This window comes from Podarcis vaucheri (assembly GCF_965113315.1).
Source record: "Podarcis vaucheri genome assembly, chromosome: 10".
Classification (NCBI taxonomy): Eukaryota; Metazoa; Chordata; class Lepidosauria; order Squamata; family Lacertidae; genus Podarcis; species Podarcis vaucheri.
The window spans coordinates 53,732,988-53,756,536 of record NC_138748.1 but is presented as its reverse complement, the minus strand read 5'-3'; the positions used below and the strand labels follow the sequence as shown (position 1 = coordinate 53,756,536).

The following is a 23,549-nucleotide window of genomic DNA, read 5'->3' as shown; positions in this document are numbered from 1 at the left end:
TAACTGAGCATTCAATTATCTGAGTGTCTTGGATGTCCCCTGGAGCATTCCGATGAATGGTGCTGTGCTATTATACTAATAATGATGATAACAGCACTGAAAACAATTCTGTAACGATGATCCTCACATGAATTAACGTCACCTACGGGCCCATCGTCTAACATTTTGTCACTGCTGTTTCTTTATTTGATCAGTTCCTTAACAGGGAACGGAGAGGCATCCTTTAAGGCTAGTCTTAAAATACACAATGCACAATTTGGTACCCAGCAAAATCTGAACATCCACCAAATATTATGACCTGCCTGTCTGAGACAGCAGCCAAACAAATAGGCTTCTTGTGCCCCGTATGTGTCACCATAAAAAGGCTCTTGGTGGGTGGCATCCTTATGTCTGATGGTCCACAAGCTGCATATACCTGCAAAAGAACTTTCTTCTAAGTAAGGGGTTTAGGACTAGTAAGGGGTTTAGTCATGCTGCACGATCCAATACAATTTTTCTTGGGAGTGACTCCAATTGAGTTCTGTTGACAGGGAAACTTAACACCCAGTAAGCATGTCTAGACAGCAGTTCTGTGTTCTATTGGAGTCAGTGAAAATTACTCCTGAGCAGATATGCATAGGCTCGGCGGACAAGTGTTTCAGCATAATGCATTACTGCCCAACCATAACCATTACTGCCCAACCATAACCATGTTTACGCAGAAGCAAATCCCACTTTGTTCATGAGAGCTTATCTCCAAGCAAGTGTGCCCAAGATTGTGTCTTCCATGCTCCATGTTCAAATGTGGGCTTTGCCTTCTGACTGTTTGTGTGCTGGTCATATATTTCTAAATCTGAGTTCTCACCCACATACCATAATACCCCATTCCCATTTCAGTGTTCTAGCACAAGCTCTGGCTTTTTAAACTAGCAGTGTCAAGTGGTTTGAGCCAAAGGTATACTATATAATAAATTATTATTATTATTATTATTATTATTATTATTATTATTATTATTCTGTTGCATGCAGAAGGCAGAGTGGTGTTACTGGGTAATTCTAGACCCTGGACTTAAGAGTCTTACAAGGGATTTAGATTGCCATGCATATTATTGCAATTGCAAAACACACAACTGACATTTCTCTTCCCCCTCATACCCCCTCATTCCATGCTTTGCAACTGCTTCTGTAATCCTGATACGCAAGACAAAAACAGAGCTTGCCAACCCTAATCATACACTGAACATGTGTGGTTTGGCATTTTAAGTTCACTTAAGTTTAGAAGAGGGGTGAAGAATCTCAAGTCTTGGGGCTGAATGTGGCTCTCTAAGCCTCTTCGTCTGGCCCTTGGGACTCTCCCCACAAACATTGATTTGGGTGGACAAATCAGGATAAATGCTGAGTAAACAGGATGTCTGTAAGCTGCGTAGGCTACAGAAGAATGAAACCAGATCCAGATATGTTCTTCTACCTTGTTCAACTACCTGTGCCCACAGAAACATCAGATTCTAGATAATTTTATAGCACTGCTTGAAATTACTCTGGTGTAAGTTCTGGTGCAAGAACTTGTGGAACACCGCTGGCAATTATTTTCCTTCCACTCATAGCTCATTGGATCCAAACCATCCCTTTCCTTCACCTTTTTTGGCTTACATAACACAGAATCATTGACATTTATGCAGAAGAATGTCCTGTGGTGCATACACTCAATCAAGTGTCTATAGCAGGCATCCCCAAACTTGGCCCTCCAGATGTTTTGGGACTACAATTCCCATCATCCCTGACCACTGGAGTTGTAGTTCCAAAACATCTGGAGGGCCGAGTTTGGGGATGCCTGGTCTATAGAAAGGTAACCTTACAACAGGAGCCACCAATCTTGTGGAGCACATTTGGATATTTTGAGAGTGAGGTGGGCACCACAGATTATTTGCTTTCCCATAGGGTCTGGGTAAAAGTGGGGTCCACTGTAATTAAAACAGATCCTTTTGCATTTGAATAAATTTACTTAGCCCCCCCTCCCCCCGACAAAAGGTCATCAAATTAAACCTTACATTGCACCATAAAAAGTCCCAGATCTTATGCTTGCCAACATCTTGTAGTTTTTATGGTTCAGTAAATGGAGACCAATGTAATCTATAATTTGGTGGACTTCGTAAGAGTGGATAACCCTAGGGAAGAAAATATATGAAATTTCAAGAGGCTCCATTTTAATGGATCCAACCTGTGTTGGATCCATGAATGCATGTTTCTCCCACTCCACTTTCTCTCCCTATCCCTAAAGGTAGAGGGACCCCTGACCATTAGGTCCAGTCGTGACCGACTCTGGGATTACGGCACTCATCTTGGCTTATTGGCTGAGGGAGCCGGCGTACTGCTTCCGGGTCATGTGGCCAGCATGACTAAGCCGCTTCTGGTGAACCCGAGCAGCGCACGGAAACACCGTTTACCTTACCACTGGAGCGGTACCTATTTATCTACTTGCACTTTTTTTGGCATGCTTTCAAACTGCTAGGTTGGCAGGAGCAGGGACCGAGCAACGGGAGCTCACCCTGTCGCAGAGATTCGAACTGCCGACCTTCTGATCAGCAAGTCCTGGGCTCTGTGGTTTAACCCACTCCATTTACCTCCCCCAGTCTCCCAAATTGCTCCCTTTCCCCTCCCACCCCTGCTTCCCTCTCAGTCATTTTGCTTTCTGCCCAGCTACTCAGGTGCCAAACTGAGTCTTCAAAAGCACACAGAGTTGAAAGATGTGAGAAAGCGTGCCACTCTTTCAACTTCCTTATTCTGCTCTATGTGCTTTCCAGGAGCAGAGGTGGAGGGGGACAGACATAGCTAGTTTTGCCATCTCATGATAAAGGGAGCAGTGAGTGGTGATGAGGTACCAAAGCTGTGAGGGCCCCAGGAAAAGCCTTCAGGGGTGCCATTGGGCCCATGGTCACAGGTGGCCCTAGGGTTGCACTTTTCTGGGAATTTCTCCAGAACAAGCATCACCAGAATCTAGGAATGCTGTGCAAGGGTAATATCACACTTACATCCATTTGGCTGGGGCTTGCACAGAATGATGATTTATGATTATTATTAATTATTACACTCTGTGCGTGTGAACTCCAGTTCCCAAAATTCATTGAAGGAAGGCATGTGCTTTAACTGCGATTTAAATGTATGGCGCGCATGCTGTGATTATCTCCTTATTGCAGATAGAAAACTGAGGTTAAGAGAGAGTAGCTTGCCTAAAGCCTCTTAATGCATGCAGGGGTGGACAAAAACAAGGCATTACCTGATTCATAGATCAGACTGTTGTAGTGCAATCCTCATGCCTGTATATTCAGAAGTGAGTTCAGTGGGATTTACTCCCAAATTAGCATGCATAGGATTGCAGCTTTAGCTACTCCCCTGTATCAGCTCCAGGAGAGCTTTCAAGAGTCCTGCGCACTTTCTGTTCTTAAAAAAAAAATTGAGTTTGTTGATGACAGATGTCATACCAGATTTAAAAGAACATTGTTTACCAGAGAGCCACAGGATTTCAGAGAAAGAAAAAGAGGGAGAGAGAGAGATCTGCAGAAATGGCTTACTAATACAACATAATTCCTAATTGCTTCTGATATGAATGCTGCAGCAAAGAAGGCAGCAAAGGAGCTCATGTGTGTTCTAATGAAAAACAAACAAAAATACTGCAAAGTCCAGAAATTGGACTATGAAGTCAAGAGTTAGATGGCTTTAAAAGTCTGGTCTCATATTTCTTTTCTTTTTAAAACTAGAATCTCTAAGGTCTATCAATATGTTTCAAGACAGATGCAATGCTAAACGTAGCTCTAGGAAGCACATTAAGAGTCCCCCCCCCATGGCAATTTCCTTAGGACTACAGCATGTAGCTTTTTGCATGTCTCATTTTTCACTCCAGTCAGGACACCACAATTGTTCTCTTCCGATTTCAGCTCTGATGCTTCAGTTATACCAAGCATGTCACCCCACCCTATATAAACACATAAATACATGCCACAGTAGCAAACAAAATCAATACCCTGCCACACACACAATCTAGGGGCTAGCTTATTTAATTAACCAAAGGCCTGGGAGTAGATATATCTTTAAGCACCAGGCAAAAGCATTTAACAAAGGTACCAGGTGAGCCTCCCTTGGGAAGGCATTCCGCAAGTGGAGAGTCACTGCAGAAAAGGCCTGTTCTCATGTTGCCAACCTCTGGAACTCTCACAGAAGAAGCCCATGAAGGGCCTCAGGTGATGAATGCAGGGTCCAGGTTGGTTTGAGGCTTTATAGGTCAAAACCAGCATATTGAATTGGGGCCAGAAACTAATTGGCAGTGCAGCTGGGCCAGGATTGGCTCAAACCAATTTGTACAGGTGAGCAACCTGGTCGCTGAATTCTGAACCAGCTGAAGTTTCCAAACTGTCTTCAGAGGCGGTCTCACATATAATGTTTAGCAGTATTCTAGCCTAGCGGTTACCAGAACATAGACAACAGAAGTTTGGCTATCCCTGTCCAGATAGTGGCACAGATGATGGAAGGCACTCCACACCAACAAGGCCACTCAAGCCTCAAATGACAGCAATGGATCCAGATGCATCCCCACGCTGTGTACCAGCTTCTTCAGAGGGACTATAACCCCATGATGAGTAGGCAACCTCCCATCCATCTGGCCTAGGAAACCACCCACTAACAGTAAGGTAAAGGGTAAAGGCACCCCTGACCATTAGGTCCAGTCGCAGACGATTCTGGGGTTGTGGTGCTCATCTCGCTTTACTGGCCGAGGGAGCCGCCGTTTGTCTGCAGACAGTTTTTCCGGGTCACGTGGCCAGCATGACTAAGCCGCTTCTGGTGAACCAGAGCAGCGCACGGAAACGCTGTTTAGTTTCCCACCGGAGCGGTACCTATTTATCTACTTGCACTTTGACGTGCTTTCGAACTGCTAGGTTGGCAGGAGCAAGGACCGAGCAACGGGAGCTCACCCCGTTGCGGGGATTCAAACCGCCAACCTTCTGATAGGCAAGCCCAAGAGGCTCTGTGGTTTAGACCATAGCGCCACCCAGTCTTACCTGGATTGAACTTCAGATATTGGCTCTCATTACCAGGGCAAGACAATGATTCAGCACATCCACTGCCTCATGTGCAGATGCAGAGGAGAAGTAGAGCTGTGTGTCATCAGCAAATTGCTGACAATGTACTCCAGACCTCCAGATGACCCCACTCAGATGTTAAACAGCATGGGGAGGGGCTGAAGAAAACACCCCAAACATCACCTTCTGGAAATGACCATCCAAGTAGGACAAGTAGTGCCACCCATCCCTAACTTGGACAGCTGCTCCACAAGAATACCATGGCTGATTTGACCCACTTGCTAGCAAGGACTGTGGTTCTGTTAACTTCTAGATAGCTGAGAACCTACCCCTGAACGATTGCCAGAGTGGTGACTCTTCCAAGAGTAAGACTGCAGTCTATTGCTGGGAGATGGTAGCGGAACAAGAGCTGGACTGGCAGGTACAGAGACACCACAAAGTATCAACTCTGTGTCCGCAAGGTCTACTCCAGCCTTTGCCAACCTTGTGCCCTCCAGATGTTGCTGGATCGCAACTGCCATCAGATGTGCTGACGGTGCCTGATGGGAGTTGTAGTCCAACATCATCTGAGGGGCTTCACACTGGTGAAGTGTGGTCTACTTTTTACTCGCACTGACTGGCCAGTCTCTCTCAAAGGATGACAGAGCAGCAAACATTTATTTCTTCTCTGCTAAATTTCAAAATCTGAGACCTCAACTGCATGGGGAGAGCAAAGCTTATGGGGGGTATTGTTTCATTTTTATTATGTTATGCGTTCTGTGTTTTTATGTTGTAAACCTTCCCGTGATCGTTGGGTGGAGGGCAATATATAAATCTGAAAAATCATCATTGCTATCATCATGGAGCTCAGTGAGATTTCCTTCTCAACAAGCATGTATGGGATCCTACTCTAAAGCTGCTGTCTGTGAAGGTAACACACCTGTTAGTGAGTAAGCCACATTGAACACAGAGAAACTTGCTTCTAAGTAAACACACATAGGATTACAAGGCTACAAAATGTTTACCTAAGAGTGAGACATGTGTAGGATTGCAGTACATGACTGATCATAAACAGATTTACTTTGGAGGATAAATGAGTACTCCTGTTACTTTCAGATTCTCATGTCCCCCGTCTTTAATCCAGTTCTCGACATCAGATTGCAATTTATTTATTTTTTAAACGAGTCTTAATGGAAATCTATCAGCATTTTGGTGCAGATTTCTCCTAATATACATAATGTATTTTTGCCTAATGTACACTTTTTGCAATTCTATTTGCCCTATCATCATCCTTTTTTAAAAAGGTCATTTTCACAAATATATACATTTATATGCACACTTTGCCCCAAGAGGCAAATTTTTGGACACATTACTTAGCTGAAGAACTTCACTGCAACATCTGGAAAAATGCAAATTTTGAAGAAGGCTGTGTTTCAGTTCACATATTGTTTCAGAAAGTGTGAATTAGTAAAAAAAATAAAGAAAGTGTCAATTTGGCTCGTGTTCCAATGCTAACTGAGTTGAATTTCTGCCCCATCCCTACTTGAGAGTAAACCCCATTTAATGATGTGGTCCAGCTCCGAGGGCCTTCTGGCAATTCCCTCAATGCGAGATGTGAGGTTACAGGAAACCAGGCAGAGGGCCTTCTCGGTAGTGGCGCCTGCCCTGTGGAAAGCCCTCCCACCAGATGTCAAGGAAATAAACAACTATCTGACTTTTAGAAGACATCTGAAGGCAGCCCTGAAGGCAACTTAGGGAAGTTTTCAATATTTGATGTTTTATTCTGTTTTTAATCCATTGGGGTTAATTGATTTAATTTAATTGATTGATTGAGTGAATATTTTAACTCTTGGATGTTTTAAAGTAGGTTTGTAAATCTTTCTTAATTTCACTGTTTGCTTTTTCAAACTGCTTTGAGGGTTTGTTTGTTTTTTTACAATCAAGTTATGTATTTTAATAAACAGGCATGCTCTGGATCTTGCCACCTTCTTTAAGGTGCTACCCGACTTTTGCTATGTTGTGCTTTTTCTATTTTGTATGGACAGGAGGACTTCTGCAAAGAGGTCAGTCACCCCCAAGAAAAGACGCAGGGGCATCGGAGAGAAAGGGAAGCTGAGCACATAGACAGAGTAGGCCTGCCGTAGCTCTTAATCCACCTTGCAGTTGAAAACACTGATTTGCGCATCTGATTATTGAGGCATGATTAATTCTACAGGAATCAAGGTGCATAATCAAATATTCACAGTGCTCACTGGAGACAGCAGAAGTGTGAGTGTTGTTTTCCCCACTGCTGCCCCCTTAGCAACTTAATGATGACCTTGAATAAAGAGCTTTGACAAGAGGAGGAACGATTGAAACGTATAAAAATCAACTTGTCGCCATCTAGCCTGTCCATCAGACCAGCTGTGATAGCACAAATGTATAGGTGTTTTCAGAGCTCTACCAGGAAAAGAAAATACTTAGAGCCTGATCCTCTCCTCTGTTTTAGATGGAGTCTTACATAACCAAACACAGCAACCTGTTTTTCATTAGCATATGGGGAAGAGCTACCCACGTCTACCCCTCTTTTCTCTCATATTTTGTCTCTGCAAAAGCTGCTTATTTTTTTGCAGCTTTTGGCCACTGGGGAAGGACTGTAGTTCAGCATTAAGACACATGCATTGCCTGTTGACCACGGTCCAGTGTTGTTGGACCACAACTCCCATCAGCACCAAGCATCATGGCCAGAATTACTCCAACAAAATCTGGAGGGCACCACATCAGCTACCTCTGGTGTAAAAAGCACCGAGATAGATGGATCAGTGGTCTCAGACCTGGCTCATTTAAAGGCAGCTCCCTCTGTCTCAATATAATTAGAACTGTTATAGCGGACATACTAAAATAAATGAACTGTCATTGCTTTCTTCCAAAAGGCCACCAGTGTACAATGGCTCTCCCAATGGCCACTGGAATGCATTAAACACAAAGTACAGTAACTGATTGCTTCTAGTTACAGGTAGGTAGCCGTGTTGGTCTGCTGTAGTCGAAACAAAATAAAATATTTCCTTCCAGTAGTACCTTAGAGGCCAGCTAAGTTTTTCATTGGTATGAGCTTTCGTGTGCATGCACACTTCTTCAGATACTTGAAATTGCTTCTATTATGTTTCTTCAGGACTCTCCACAAAAGACAAGACACACACACAGACATCTAAATGGCCATTGGAATGCATTGGTTTGTGGAGGAAGCCTGTGCACTCATTCATTCATTCAGTCATTCATTCATTCATATACTATCCCCCCTTCTTTCCAAGGAGTTCAGTGTGGCATACATAGCTTTTCCCTTCACAACAATCTGGTGAGGGAGGTTAGGCTGAGAGTCATTGACCCACCCAAGTTAGTTTCATGGCTGAGTGGAGATTTGAACCCTGGTCTCCCATTTCCTAGTCCATCACTTTAACCACTACACCACACTGGCACCTAGTCTCAGGGTTGTAAAAGGGGAGTGTGGGATAAGAGTACACCAACCCTCTTGCAAGACCAGACCAATGTCTAGTTAAGCCCACCATTCCAGTCTCCAGCAAGGAGGTTTGCCTGAGAAGCTTACAAGCTGGAATGAATATGCCGATCATTGCCTCTTCACCCAGAGCTTCTTGACGCAGCTAAAAGCATCACAGCCACTCCCCTCCACCTCCTCTCCATCCTCAACCTTTTATGCTACTCCAGAAGCACCACTGGCTACTGGTACCTAGCTATAGTTGGCTTCCAGTGCCAGAGTGAGTGGGAAGCTAGCAAGACATCTTAGGCTGTGTGCCTACGGCACAGTGGAGCATAAGATTGGGCTGTCTAGTCTTATTGATCACATCCTTGTGTCTCCTTACACAAAACACTACAGCTGCCAATGTACATTTGGAGCTGTACTTCTCATTCTGCCTGCCTGCTACAGTTCTGGACGTCCCATCTAAAAAAAAATATAAAGTGGGGGGGGGAAAGGATATCATATCACAGATCTGGAAAAGATACAGGAAATGGCAAGTCTTTCGCTATTTGGATGAATTGCAGTGCCATTCTGAATGTTCTAAAGCATATATATATATATATATATATATGCAGGTTTTGGTGTCTTCGGGTGTCTTCCCGTGTAAGAGTCGGGGTGTCTGTGCGACGTTTCGACGAGGTCTCACTCGTCATCTTCAGGCTGGTGCTTTCGGCTTCTTGAAGATGACGAGTGAGACCTCGTCGAAACGTCGCACAGACACCCCGACTCTTACACGGGAAGACACCCGAAGACACCAAAACCTGCATTCCTGTACCCGTGAAAATCTACGAAAGCATATATATATATATATATATATATATGTGTGTGTGTGTGTGTGTGTGTTTGTGTGCGCGCGTGCGCGCGTGCGTGTGTGTGTGTGTATGAAGGTTCGAGAGGGAAATAGAGTTAGCTTCCATTGCGAACATATTGTGCTTTACATGTCACCTGTGAACAGATGTACTGTACTGAAAAGTGTGCTATTATTACCACAGAACTTTCCCCCAAACATCCCAGCTAGACAGGTGTTTGTGCTTTATTATGTATTTCTAATTGCGTTTATATCCTACTCCCCCCCCCAGGGAATTCAAGATGGCACACCTTGTTCTTTTCCTCCAATTCACAACAACCCTCTGAGGTAGGTTAGGTTGAGAGGCTGGGACTGGCCCAAGGGCACCCCTTTGCACATCATGGCTGAGTGAGAATTTGAACCGTGGCCTCACAGGTCCTAGTCTGATACTCTAACCATTATTACATCATGCTGGCTGGGTGGAGACAGCTTAAGTCAGGAAAAACTTGAGAGCATTGGAAGCTGCCATATACTGCACCAGATCAGACTGTTGGTCAATGTGGCTCAGTATTAACTACACCAGCAGTGAGAAAAAGGTAGCCAGGGATCCACAAAAGACGTACAATTCAAATTAAATAACAGGGTGGCTCTACCAGCTTATTGAGCCTAGGAACTTTTGTGTACCAGAACAGAAGTTTCATACAAATGTCTACTCCTTAATCCAAGCTTTCTTCATTTCAGCAGCCTAACTAAAGGGGAGAAATGTCCTTTATTTTGCTGTTGGCATTGAGAACCAGAATCCCTTACTAATCTATTGCCAGCCAGCCATACCCTGTTCTTTCATTTTAACTGTACCTGGTTCCAGTTGGTAGACCTCAGAGTTCTAGTGAAAAATCTAGCTAAATCCAACAAACCTGAAGTCAGCCCACCCCTTGTCTACACTGACTGCCCTTGGCTCTACAGGGTTTTAGGCTGTTTCCCAGCTCTAACTAGAAATGTTGGAATTGCACCTCCGTCATGCAAAGCAGGCGCTCTGCTACTGAGCTACGATGAAAAAAAATACTGCAAGTAATCAAACTATTCCAGATCATCACTGAAGTGCTTTTATGATTCATGTGTGAAAATGCTCTGCAGCAATGAGCATAATTAAATCCAAAGTGGTTGTTGCTTTGTACCTACACAGTAACACGGCACAGGCAAAAGTCTGAAATTTGGTGCGGATGGGGAAGGATGTGGCATTTTGGCAAAGGATGACAGCTCAGCAGTGCAGTACATCTTTTGCATGAGGAAGGCCCCTGGCTCAGTCCCTGGCATCTCCGGTTAGGGCAAGGAAAACCTAGAAAGGTGCTGCCAGTCAGTGCACCTGAACTAGATGGACCAGTGAGAGAAGGCAGTTCCCTATATTCCTGCATTATTGGAAGGCCGTGCCTTAAGGATGACAGCATCTCAGTACTGCATCTAGAAGAGTTTGTATCTGAGCCCATACAAAATATTCTTCCTCGAGTCCCAAGTTGTCCTGAACCCCCTGGCCTACCTTGCAGCAAGTCAGTAGAATGCCAAGTCCAATGTCCAATGGTTAATCCACTCCAGCAAAGTCCAAAATCCAAAGGTCAGGAAATGCAATCCAGGGTAAAGCCAAGTCTTAAGTCTAACAGCCATGAAAGATAGTCAAACCCAAAACATAGTCCTGTAGAGGTCCTGGAGCATCCAAGCAGAGGTCCATCAACATGGGCAGTTGAGCAGACAGCACCTCAGCTCTACTTTGCCTGCTGATTGCCACATCTGGGCTTGATGAAGCATGTGATCCTCACCTGTTCCAAGCCTACTGCAGCTGAGGAATCACACACCTCCTTCCAGAGCTAGTGAGCTTCACCTGGCCATCTAGGGAGCTGGGCTATGGGCCTTTCCTTGCCTCAGTCTCCTGCTGCTCCCTATGCCTCAGAGCCCACCGTATTCAAGGATACCAGGACCCCTCGGCTCTGGTGATGGGTCCTGCTGCTCTGGTTCCTGTGCACTGACCCCCCATTCCCTTGCCATCCTCTGTCACCCTGTGAGTACTTTTTTCTCCATCCCCTGCTTGACCCAGTGTGTCCCAGTCCCAGCTACACCCCTCACCAGGATCCTCTTCTTCCTCCCCATCCTCCTGCCAGTTCATGATACAAGTTTCCACTGCTTGTATCTGGGCCAGGATAGCTTTCCAAAGTCATAAAGTGTGCAGCTTCATGGGTTATGAGAGGCAATGTCTTAGGACACCTCTCATTTGAGACATCTGCATTGCAATCTTATGTGTGGGTGCTCAGAAGTAAGCCTAACAAGTGAAACAAGCTTATCTCCCTGGAGGGAAAAAAGATCTATATAGCATTATTTCCAGGTACAATTAATCAGCTAGATTAAAATAAATCTGCAGCTCCTCTAGCATGTTTACTTGGGCTAATGCCATCCAGCTTGAGAAGACTTGCTTCAGGGAAGGTAAGTTTTGGATGGGGTTGTTGGTGTGCAATATGCTGATTCCCTTTCAAAGATCTCAGATGAGGGTGGATCACCATTTGTAACTCAAGGGATGCCTTCCCTCTGAGGCAACCTTACAAGAGACGGGTGGGGCAAGAGACAAAAGAAGGCAGGGCAATGAATGTATTTTTTTTTACCTTTGTACAGAAGACTATTTTCCACACATAGTCACACACACCCCTTTATGCAGACAAGCAATAAGCATTATCAGAGTTTAAGGACATGGGGTGGGTAGGTGTGAAAGTGAGGGATGTAACCTGGGGACAGAGTGGAGGTGGTCTGGTGACAATTCTGAGGAAAGTCAGAAGAGGACCACATTTGGCCCATGAGCCAGCATTTCGCCATCCCTGATCTAACACATTGGACAAACTAAATTCATTTTATCCCATCTGTGATATAGATATATTGCATTGCCACCATAGTGGTGGTCTACTCAAGAGTAGCATGTCCCACCACCAGGTACCCTTTCGCTGATGTAAGGTGGTGATTTCTGTCAAAAGATGGAGGCAAGAAGTTCACGGGCCACTTGCCGGCCATCTCCGATTCAAATAAAGGTTACTATTTCTTTATCTAGCTGCATGCCTTTTCATGTTTTCCCTTCAAACAGAGGCTCCATTCAAGCTGTGAAGCTATGCAGGGTCTCCACAGCCCCTGTGTGCTCTAAATAAATGCCATTCAATGGAGGGGATTCTTGGGAGTCAGTTTTATTTCAAATAACATGCCATAAAAAAGGGAGAGTAGACCAAACCAACACAACAAATGCTTTATGTTTATATCTAGCTCACTCCTCCGCCAAAATGGCCAATTCCCTAAAGCCAAGTAAAAGCTTCTTTCAGTCTAATGACTATTAATTAAAATGGAATGGTTTTCACCCAAGGAGAATTAACTGTTGTTTGCCAAAATGGATCTCCTCACCCTAATTCGTTTGTCGGGGTGCCAAGAAGGCAGGCTTCATGAATATTTCAGCACAAGGAAGGGTTTTCAGAAAAGCCTCCACTGGATTAAGGAGCAATAACATATTATTCCCCACACTTCTCCCTACCCAGAGGGGTCAAATATTCTGTAGGAAAAACCCTGCTGAATCAGACCAAAGGTCTAGGACCAAAGCCCACATCTGACCCCCCCCCCCCATATCACTCTTTCTCCCATCACTGTGGTGACAGTAGTAAGTACATCAGTCCACTCATGATGGGGGGCTATTAAGGGCATCTAGCCCAAGGCCCCCTCCCCTGAAGCCATTGCTTATCTAGCAACCCATGGCCCTCCAGATGTTGTTGGACTCCATCATCCTTGACCATTGGTCATGCTGGCTGCAGCTGATGGGACATGGAGTTTGATAGTAGCTAGAGGGCCACAGGTTCCTCAGTCCTGGTCTAGTTCTTGGCTTATTCACACACTGCAATGAACACACGTACAAGTGCTTGTGTGGAAGAGTGGACACTTAATGATTTACACACCTCAGCTATTTGTGCATACAGGTTCACAGATTATATATGCATTGAAGGTAACATGGGAGCACCTTCAATGTTAAGTTCCCCTCTTCCATCATCACCACCACACTAGGTACTAGTGAACTCAGAGTTACCTTTGAGTAAGCATTTTTAGGATGGGCTAAGACCCATCATGTCTTAAAATGTCACTTGGCATCTGCTTTTTGAATTTTGCATTTCTTGATCAAAACAGGTATTTCCCACCAAATTAGGAAGATGTTCTTGTTTTTAGATTCATTTTTCTTCCTCAAATTCATCCTTATATCTCACACTTTCCAAGACCAAATGACTGACAAGGGCAAATGTTCATCAGACTTGTGGGCACTAGAGACACAGACTCTTTTCAGTGGTGGCCCCATATCTCTGACACTCTTTCCAAAGTAAAATATGTACAACCCCTCTTTTAGCTTTTAAAATAATATTACAAACTTTTGTGTGTGTTTCAGTCCATTGTTTTCTGGGTAAGAAGTGTGTGCTGGGCTTTTAAATGTAGCTGCTTTTGGTTTTGTAATTGAGTTTTTTAAGTGTTATATTGCTTTAATTATGCTTGCACGCTACTATGAGAAAGCATTGTTTAATAGAAATGTCTTAAGTAAATGAATAAAATTGATTGGGAGATGATTCAGGATAGACTGAACAGAGTACGATTTTCCACATAATATACTCAATGGAAACCACAGACACAAGAAAAAATCTGCCTCGGCTAGTACACTTGAAGGAGTGTCTCCACCCCCATCATTTAGCCTGGACACTGAGGTCCAGTTCCAAGGGCCTTCTGGTGGTTCCCTCCCTGTGAGAAGTGAGGTTACAGGGAACCAGGCAGAGGGCCTTCTCGGTAGTGGCACCCTCCCATCAGATGTCAAAGAAATAAATAACTATCTGACTTTTAGAAGACATCTGAAGGCAGCCCTGTTTAGGGCAGCTTTTAATGTTTGATGTTTTATTGTGTTTTTAATATTCTGTTGGGAGCTGCCCAGAGTGGCTTGGGAAACCCAGCCAGATGTGTTGGGTATAAATAATATTTATTTATCTATTTATTTAAGCCACCAGCTTAGATGGCTTTGAAAGGAGACTAGACAAAGACTTAGAGGACAGGTGTGTCAGTGGATCATGGTAGTGATAATAGTCAGCAATATGTAGCTGCATATTTTTGGAGGCTTTGTGCTTCTGAAGGGCAGGGGAGAAATTATGGGAGAGGGCTACTGTTAGAGCCTACTGTTAGAGGCAGAAGGGCTGTTCACGTGTTACCCATGCACACAAAGAGTTGAACTGTACACTCATACAGCCATTCACATGCACCGTTTAGCAAATGTACAATCTGTGTACAAGAGCTGAGCTGTATAAATCAAGTAGTATACAGTCTTTCACATAAATACTTATGTATCTTGTACATTTCAATATACCCCCCAGATATTTTGATCAGGGAGATAATAGCATGTCCCAAGGAGTTAATTACTCATGAGGACCAGTATCGCCACTCAAAATAATTCTGTGGAGGATCCTGCCCCTTTTGGAATTTCTAACTTGATGAACTCATTTTTCCCCCCATGCTGCCTTCAACATGGTCTCCACTAAACACAACCACTTATGCACAAGTTTATGATGGACAATATGGAGAAGAAATTGACAATAGGTTTATTGAAAATACCACCAGCAGCCCATTCATTTGGCTGGCCCTTTGTTGTTGTTGTTTAGTCATTTAGCCGTGTCCGACTCTTTGTGACCCTGTGGACCAGAGCACGCCAGGCACTCCTGTCTTCCACTGCCTCCCACAATTTGGTCAAACTCATGTTGGTAGCTTCGAGAACACTGCCCAACCATCTCGTCCTCTGTTGTCCCCTTCTCATTGTGCCCTCAATCTTTCCCAGCATCAGGGTCTTTTCCAGGGAGTCTTCTAGGTAAAGTGAACCAGCTGCCTCAAGCATTGAATGCTGAGAGACAGAGACAATAGCAGCCTCTCTCTCCACACACACATGGATAAGATCAGGCAACATAATTCTCCATGGGTAAATATAACAAATTGAGATGGAAGGATCTTTGAGTTTGAGTTCTCCTAGTTTCTCATTTTTTTTTCAATCTTAAACTCAGTTCTCCACAATTCTACAACTATTTGTGATTTATTTTTAATCTTTATGAAAATTCTTCATTGTTTTAGTGCAAATTTCTCCCAACAAACACATTTTTGTATGCAGTTTTGACACACATTTTGCAAGCAGTGGTATATTTTGTATGCTATTTCCTCTAATATATTTATTTTATGCCCACTTTTACCTCATATATGATTATTATTTTTAGAACATTGGTTGGAGAATTGCATCATAAAATTCAGATAACTGCAAATTTTGAAGGATGGCAGTGTTGTAGTTTTCATATTATTTCAGAAAGTATGGATATGATAGACTTACCTTTAAATATGAAGTGAATTTCTCCCCCAACCCTAGTAACAAAGAGGGAGCCAAAGTATTACAATCCCATGGAACGTACTGTCATCTAAGAAAATATTTATCTCTGGCTTCACCTAAATTATTTGAGATTATGGAGGGGGAAGGATAGCTTCAGCCCTATGAGAAGAACAAGCATAGTAATGTGGATTGTGTTTCTTCTACTTAATGATCTTACTTAAAATGCTGCTTCAAAACTAATTCTGTGCATGTTCAGGGCAGAGGAACCAGCAAAAATTATTTGGTCGATGACCTGTGGCTCTGGGAACCCACAAACAATGCATGATCTTTGATTGTTGGACATCAAAGAAATATTGACTCTGTACATATTCCTTGGAATTTAATTAATCATTGTTCAGAATCTCCACATTGTGCCATCCTGCAGCAACAAAATTCAGAGGATTCTGTATGTGAATAGATTTCCTGATTAAAAGAAACAAAAGAGAATTACAAAGGGGCAGACCATCGGATTCATTTGTGTGTTGAAATGTGATGGTTATATATCATGTGTAAAGAGGTGTTAAATTGCTTGGAACTGGAAAGTCCAACGCTTTCATTTCCCCAAAGCAGATTTACGCCTACAGTCTACCATGATTTTCTGGCAAAGTTTGCCAATTTGACCAATTAAACAAAGACATGGCATTTGCCCACTATGTAAATATTCTAAGTTCAATATTCAAGGTTAAATCTCATTATCAGAACCATCAGAGGTCATGCGAGGGTAGTTAAAACAAACTTTCCTATTTTGGATGCATCATTGATTCCATTCTTAATCTCAAGATCTTTGAGCATTTAAGATTGGGGAAGGATAACACATCCATCTTGGGTCCTGGTATCACCCCCCATAACAATTCTAAGGAGAAGTCTACCCCTTTGGGGATTTCTAGCTTGCTGGGCTCAGTGTCCTCTGTGACATGCAGAGTGACACCACCTCCAGGACCCCCTGCCCTGCCCCTCCTACAGAGTTTCTATCCAGAGATAATGCTGTTCCACTGGTTCTCTCTATTCCACCATTATTATTATTATTTTTTGTCCCCATCTTTACTCAAATCTAATGCTCACCTTATTTGGCCAAATTACGTTGCGAAAATTAAGGTGCACATTAGATTCAATGGCACATTTACATTCGCCAGCAAATACTTTTTTGTTGTTTCATTGTTCACAGGTTGTACAATGACAATAAAGGTATTATTATTATTTATTATGTTTCAAAGTTCTGAAAATTGAGGTGCGCATTAGATTTGATGGTGAATTGAACTTGAGTAAATATGGTATGCCCACTACCTCAATGCAATCCTCCAAGACCAAGAATTCCAGTTCACCTACCGTATTTTTCTGTGTACAAGACTAGGTTTCTCCCCTAAAAAAAATGTCCAAAATTTGGGGGCGTCTTATACACGGATAGATCTCTCCCCATTTTCTTAAACCAGAGTCCCCCCAAAATAGGGGGCGTCATACATGGGGGCGTCTTATAGACAGAAAAATACGGTATATTGGCTCAGAGGCTTCTAGCATTAACATATGGACAAATATACAGAGTCTCTTTCCAAGTGTTTCTCCTGGAGCTTGTGTTTCGACCTGCCGTACTTTGGCCTCTCTAAGTTGCTGAACTCACAGTGCTTAGTTCTATACCCACCTCCCACATTTAATTCTTCACTCCCCCCCCCCTCCATCTTCATCCCAGGGGGAAGATTTGTTCTGAACCAATCCTTACTCAGCTCCTATCAGCTCCCTCTTCCCCCCTGTAATCAGTTTAAAAGCTTCTCTGACACTTAAAAGAAAAAATAATAATTTTAAGCACCACCAGTCTGGTTCCATCACAGTTCAACTAGAGCCTGTACAGGTCCAGCTTGTTCCCAAATGTTCTTTGGTGCCAGCAAATCCAAATCCCTCCTGACACTGTCTTCTCATCCACCCACTAAGACCTCCAAGCTGCACTGTTTAGCTGGCCTTGTAAGTGGAACTGGGAGCATATCAGAGAAAGCTACCTTGGAAGCCCTGGCTTTAAGCACCCTATGCAGCAACCTACATTTTGCTTCCAGGACATCACAACTATAGTTCCCCATAATGTTGATGCCAACATGCATCATGACCACCGAGTCCTCCACTATCAGGCACAATGGACGACACAACATCCATAACTTTTGCACCAGATAGGCAATTCACCCTGCAGTCCGCATGGCCATCACACACCCATCTATGTTCCTACTGATCAAATCTCCTGCCACCAGGATTCCTTCACATGCTGGAGAAGAATCCTCAGCGCAAGATGATGGCTGCTCATCCCTCATGGAATGAGTCCCTTCTAAGGAACCATTTCCCTCTACCTCAGAGTGACACCCTCCTTCTCTGAGTCTCCTCTTCTCCCTGACAACAGGGAAGCCATCACTGTAGAAGTGGGACACTGCTATGTCTCTGAAGGTCTCACCCACCAACCTCTTTGCCTCTCTCAGCTTCTACAGGTCTGCCCTCTGGCCCCCAGGGAACACATTTCTTCCTGTAGAGTCTTTGTGCTGAGGACAGACCTACAACTTCTGTCCAACATGCAGATAGTCACAGATGTGACGTATACTGCTGGCTTTCTACTTGCATAACTGTTGTGTGGGTTTTTTTGTAGCTTATTGAATAACTTAGGTTTGGTTTAGGTCAAGGAACGGAGGGTTGCAATAGTGTGCCTTGGCCTCTTACGCTGCTGCTGCTGCACTAGCTTGGTATTTAACTCACCCGGATACTTTGTAGGGTAGGACAGAGACACTTTGGGCTCCCTGTAGCTGAAGGAGTTGAGGAAGGTACCAACCAGAGCATTTGTGTGAAAGGTACAGTAAGAATGTTTGTTGTGCACAGGGTTGCATCTATCTATCTATCTATCTATCTATCTATCATCTATCTATCTATCTATCTATCTATCTATATCATCTATCTATCATCTATCTATCTTTCTGAACGGCATAGGTGGCTGGGACACAATTCAAGCTCTCCTTTAATCCTCAAATGGTTTGGGACCCAAATACCTGATGGGCAAAGCAGCCTGCCCATGCCTTAAGGTCCCCAGAGGGGGCCTTTTCCAAGTTTCCATCATCTAAGGCAGACTTCCCCAACCACACTGGCAGAGGCTGATGGGAGCTGAAGCCCCCCAAGTCAGTAGAAGACCAGGCTGCAGAAGGTTTCATCTACTGGAGCGAGCCTTCTCTGTAGCACTATTTGGGTTGTGGAATGCTCTATACCCACCTCACCACCCCAAATGACACTGTAGTCTTTTTGGCACCAGGTTTGTTTGCCAGGATACTTTTTTTTTAAGAGTTTTGGTGGTGAATTCTGAACCTCATCTGCTTGTTGTTTTCCTCTGCCTCAGTTTCTGTTTCTGTTGCTGCTGCATGAGTGTTTGATTTCTAACACCCCATCCTTGTATCTGCATGCATGAAGGGCCAGTTTATAAATATTTTTAAAGAAATGAATAAGAACTCTGCACATGCCCAGAATGTAAGAACATAAGAAGAGCCCTGCCGGATCAGGCCCAAGGTCCATCTGGTCCTGTTCTCACTGATGCCTATGGGAAGCCCTCAAGGAGGACTTGAGTGAAACTGCCCCCCTCCTTTCATTTCTCCAATCCTCTGTTTAAGCCACCCAAGTCCGTGGCCATCACTGCTCCTGCGGGAGTGAGTTCCATAGTTTAACTACCTTAGGGTGAAAATAAAAAAATTCCTTCCAGTAGCACCTTAAAGACCAACTAAGTTAGTTCTTGGGTGAACCTTAGTAGCTTAGGGTGAATAATGCCTTTTCCCTGCTCTGAATCTTCCCACATTCAGCTACACGGGATGTCCAGGAGATCTGGCGTTCTGAGAGAGGGAGAAAAACTTCTCTCTATCCACTTTCTCCCCAAACTGTACAAAATTTCATACACCTCTCTCATGCACCCCTTGAAGCCAAGGTGTCGGGAAATCTGGAGAAGGAGCACTTTCTTGGGGAGGCGGTGAACAGGTCCAAAGAAACAAAGAGAAACAAAATGGATCTCCGATGTGAAAATCTGAGATTCTTCCCCACCCGCCCGCGCGCGCTTCCCCTGTTTTTGTTTGGGTGTTTAAATGGGGGTGGTGGTGCGGCTGGAAAGCCAACCTACCCCCCCTCTTCCCTTCGGAAGTGGCGCCGAATCAGCGAGCAGCGCCACGGCCATTGGAGGAGCCGCGTCTAATCCCGTCCGCGGGAGAGAAAAGCGCCCCGCACGCCAGCGCCTGCCGGCTGCTTGCTCGCTCCCCGTCTCCGTCCCCTTCCCCTTCGCACTCCGCCTCCGAGCGTCGCGACTGGCGCGCAGTCGAAAACAGCCAAGCCGGGGCGAAGCTGGCCAGCCGGCAGCCGCCGCTCCGGAGCTCCGCCCGCAACTCCCATGCCGAGGAGGCGAGATCCTCGACGGGGTCACCGCCTGGGCGCTCGCTCTCCTGCCAAGGTGGAAGCGCGTCTTCTGCTCGTGGGGAACTTTGGGGGAAGGGGAGGAATCCGGGAGACAAGCATCATTATAGCCATTTATTATTTATTTATCATTTGTCATCATCATCATCATTCCTGCATAAGGGACTCCTGCTATTTGGGTTGAGCATGCCTGATTTTTCTAAGTCTCTCCTAGCTCGGGGTGGTGGTGGTGTTTATGTGGCTTGTGTGCCTTTGGAAAGCGGTTTCAATTCGGAGTGGGGCTGCAACAAGCGGCGCCAATTCGAGAGCGGGGTGCGTGGGTAGCTGCTGCCCCGCGGCCGACGGTTTTTTTTTTTTTTTGGCTGATGGCAAGGCGAGATGCCTCGGGTTTGAGGAAGACAGGACCTCGGGTGGCTTGCCTGGGCGCGCGCGCGCACAGCGCGATCCACAAGCCTGGTGTAAAGGAGAGGGCTTCTCTTGGAATCGATCGGGACTGGGAGCAGAGTCTTCGGGCGAAACTGGCGTGAGCACCGAGCTGTGAGTTCGAGTTCGTGAAGCGGGGTGGGAATCCGAGACCGCTGCTTAAACTAAGACGAGGGGTTCGAGGGCGAGTCCTGTATAGATGCTTATTGGAGACAGGCTTCCAGCGTTTGTGGGGGTTTAAATATTGGCTCAGGTAAGCGGAGGATCGAGCGGTGGTTGTTGTCTGTGGCATGATGAGCTAGCGGCTTTCCTCGCTTTCTAGCTGTGCAGCAAGATCCTGTGCACGTACGGCTTACTCTCAGGGAAAGAGCCACTGAGTTCATTTAGGTTTACTCACGCAAGTCGGCATGCCTAGGACTGCAGCCAGCGCTCGTCTCTCTCCACCTCCTCTACAGCCCCAACTAATGTGTTTTTCATCCTCCTCCTCCCCCCACCCCCTTTTTGGAAAGATATGGAAGAACAAGATACCGAGGCTACCGCTGGATTCTGACTCTTCCGCCGTCGCCTTCCTTCACCATCTCGCTCCCAGCTTTCTGTGGACTTCCCGATTTGCTGAAAATCTGCAACAGTGTGGAAAAGGAATGAAACTTCTTGAAACTGGATTACAGGTAGGAGGAGATTCCCCCCTAATAAAAAGTTATTGCGATTTATCTACTGTTTATCTTGCATTTATCTCCTAAACCCTTTGCTCCCCACCCAGTTCCTGTTTCCAAATTCATGAGGACTGCAGGCTTGACTTTAGAAATTTTTCCAGGTTCAATCGTCTGGTGAAACAGGGCTATTTCTACATGAAACAAGAGCAAATCTCCTCAAAATAATGCATTCCTACTCCAGGTAGGCTGGAGTAGCTCCAAAATAGGTAGGGTGGCGGTAAATAGTTGTAGCATTTTAAAGACCAGCAGATTTATTATGGTATAAGCTTTGCGGACTAGAGTTTGCATGATCTCCGCCAAGTACTTTTGGCTTGTGGGACTAACATTGCAATCCTGTATCTACTTACTCGGGAGTCAGTGTCAGTTAACTCAAGGGGCTTGCTCCGTTGAGTCCTGTCACACAGACGCAGGCAGGAAGGCCAAGGAATATGCTTTGCGTATTTTATTTCAAAAAATGGATTGCTGAAAGAGCAAAGTTTGGGATCAGGGCGGTCTGAAAAGAGGAGGGGTAATCCCTTATCAGGAAGATTACAGGACTGGAGATGGGGGAAAACAGGATGGTGGAATGGGGACATTGCAGCCTGACAGGTATTAAACACTTTTCAACTTCCTTGATCCCATTGCTAAGACTGTTCAGCCAGAACCAATTTGAGAATATTTGGAAGTAAGTGCTGGAGTTTGCTTCCTACTAGCAAATTTAGTTCGTGCATTTTAGGACCACTGCATTAAAAGCACTTAATGTCAGAAAAATTGTACTCATAGTTTGCCTGGCATCCTAAGCAAAGGCTCTTGAGTTCTAGATGAGCACAATTGAGGATGTAGTCCTATACATCCTTATATGAGACTAAGCCTCACCAAAGTCAGCTTCACTTGCTTCTGAGTAGACCTATTTAGGATTGTAGTATTTGTAGGAAAGGTCCATGCTAGGGTCCAGTTCTTAGTACCATCAGTTACAGAAGGGCTGGGAAAAGCCTCAGTCCCAGTTCCTGAACAGCCACCTCCAGTTCAAATAGACAGCACAAGGGTAGGTGAACCAATGGTTAGAGTCACTCTAAGGCAGCTTCAGATGTTCCCAGTAGGAAAATCGGGTGCAGAATTCAGTGGAGTGGAGGAAGAGTAGCCAACCACAGGAGACTGTGCTATCACTGCATTTTCAGTAAAATATAATTTGTGTAGTAGTGGGTTTCCTCCTTTCCCACCTTTGATCACTTTTTAAGCAAGCCAATTTTCTGTCCGGGTTGAATTTGCCCATGTAAGTAGTCTTGCTTGTGAAAGAAATAGGTAGAAGCCTAGGTTGAAGGGACCTCAGAGGTCAACTACCCCAACCCCTGCTCAATGCAGGATCTGCAATGCAGGGTGTTACTACAGCATCCTTGACAGATGACCACCCAGCCTTTGCTTAGATAAGCAAAGGAGAGACCCACCACCTTTTAAGGCAGCTTTAGCGCTTCCTAATATTTAGCAGAAAGATTGTACTGGATGAGATTCACATGCCGCTAATGGAGTTTAAGAGAAGATACCTCTCTGCAGGGGGGTGGGGGGTGACAGTCAATAGGACCAGAGATGTATCAGTGGAAGGAAGGAAGGAAGGGACAAAGTCTCTGGACCACTCTACAGGCTACAACTGAAAGCTCCTCTTGTATGAATGACATTTATGTATGCCAAGTATACTTCTAAAGGGTGGATTGGCAAAGGCTTAGAGAAGCATAAGGACAGCATCATAGTGGTAAATTCTGAAGTGTAGCAATCCTCGTGACTGAGCTCCTGCACCCATGTCCCTTCTAAGATATTAGGACAAAAACAAACTTTTGCCTAAATGCTGACATAATGATTTCAGTGCTGAGGCAGTTTTATTTATTCTTCCCCTGCTCCCACTTTGCTAAACATTCAGCCCGACGAAGAGTTGCGAGAAGCTCAAAAGGTTGCTTACTATTTTGTGATGCTTTTAGTTGGTCCTCATAAAGAGTTCTTGGAATCTTTCAAAGCAACCGTGGTGGTTTAAACATGTAGCCATGCATGCTAGCGTAATCTACGTTTCCTACGTTTGGTGCATTTCACTTGGGGGTGGGGGACGACTTCATTTGGCAGGGGGTTAGCGATTAACACCCCAAGAGACTTCGTCATTGTCTCCGCTCTTAAATAAGTGGTGGCGCTTTGTCCCTGCCTGTCCGTAATCTACTGCACCACTGTGTGGTTTGGCAGGGGGAGCTTCTCAGGTTCTAAGAACAGGTATCTGGGA

The 23,549-nt window shown here is 44.7% G+C and overlaps 1 protein-coding gene across 2 annotated transcripts in view; it reads left to right on the top strand.

The window, feature by feature from the left end:
* The window catches only part of CHRM2 (cholinergic receptor muscarinic 2), a 170,377-nt gene that overhangs the window by 5,513 nt on the left and 141,315 nt on the right, over positions 1–23,549 (top strand). The window contains exons 1-2 of one of the 2 annotated variants that reach the window (XM_082240575.1): positions 20,034–20,211; positions 21,107–21,265. The gene's annotated coding sequence lies outside the window, so the exon portion shown is untranslated. Of the gene's footprint in view, positions 1–20,033; positions 20,212–21,106; positions 21,266–23,549 lie in introns of those variants that run through there. The other variant, XM_082240576.1, reaches the window with a different exon arrangement.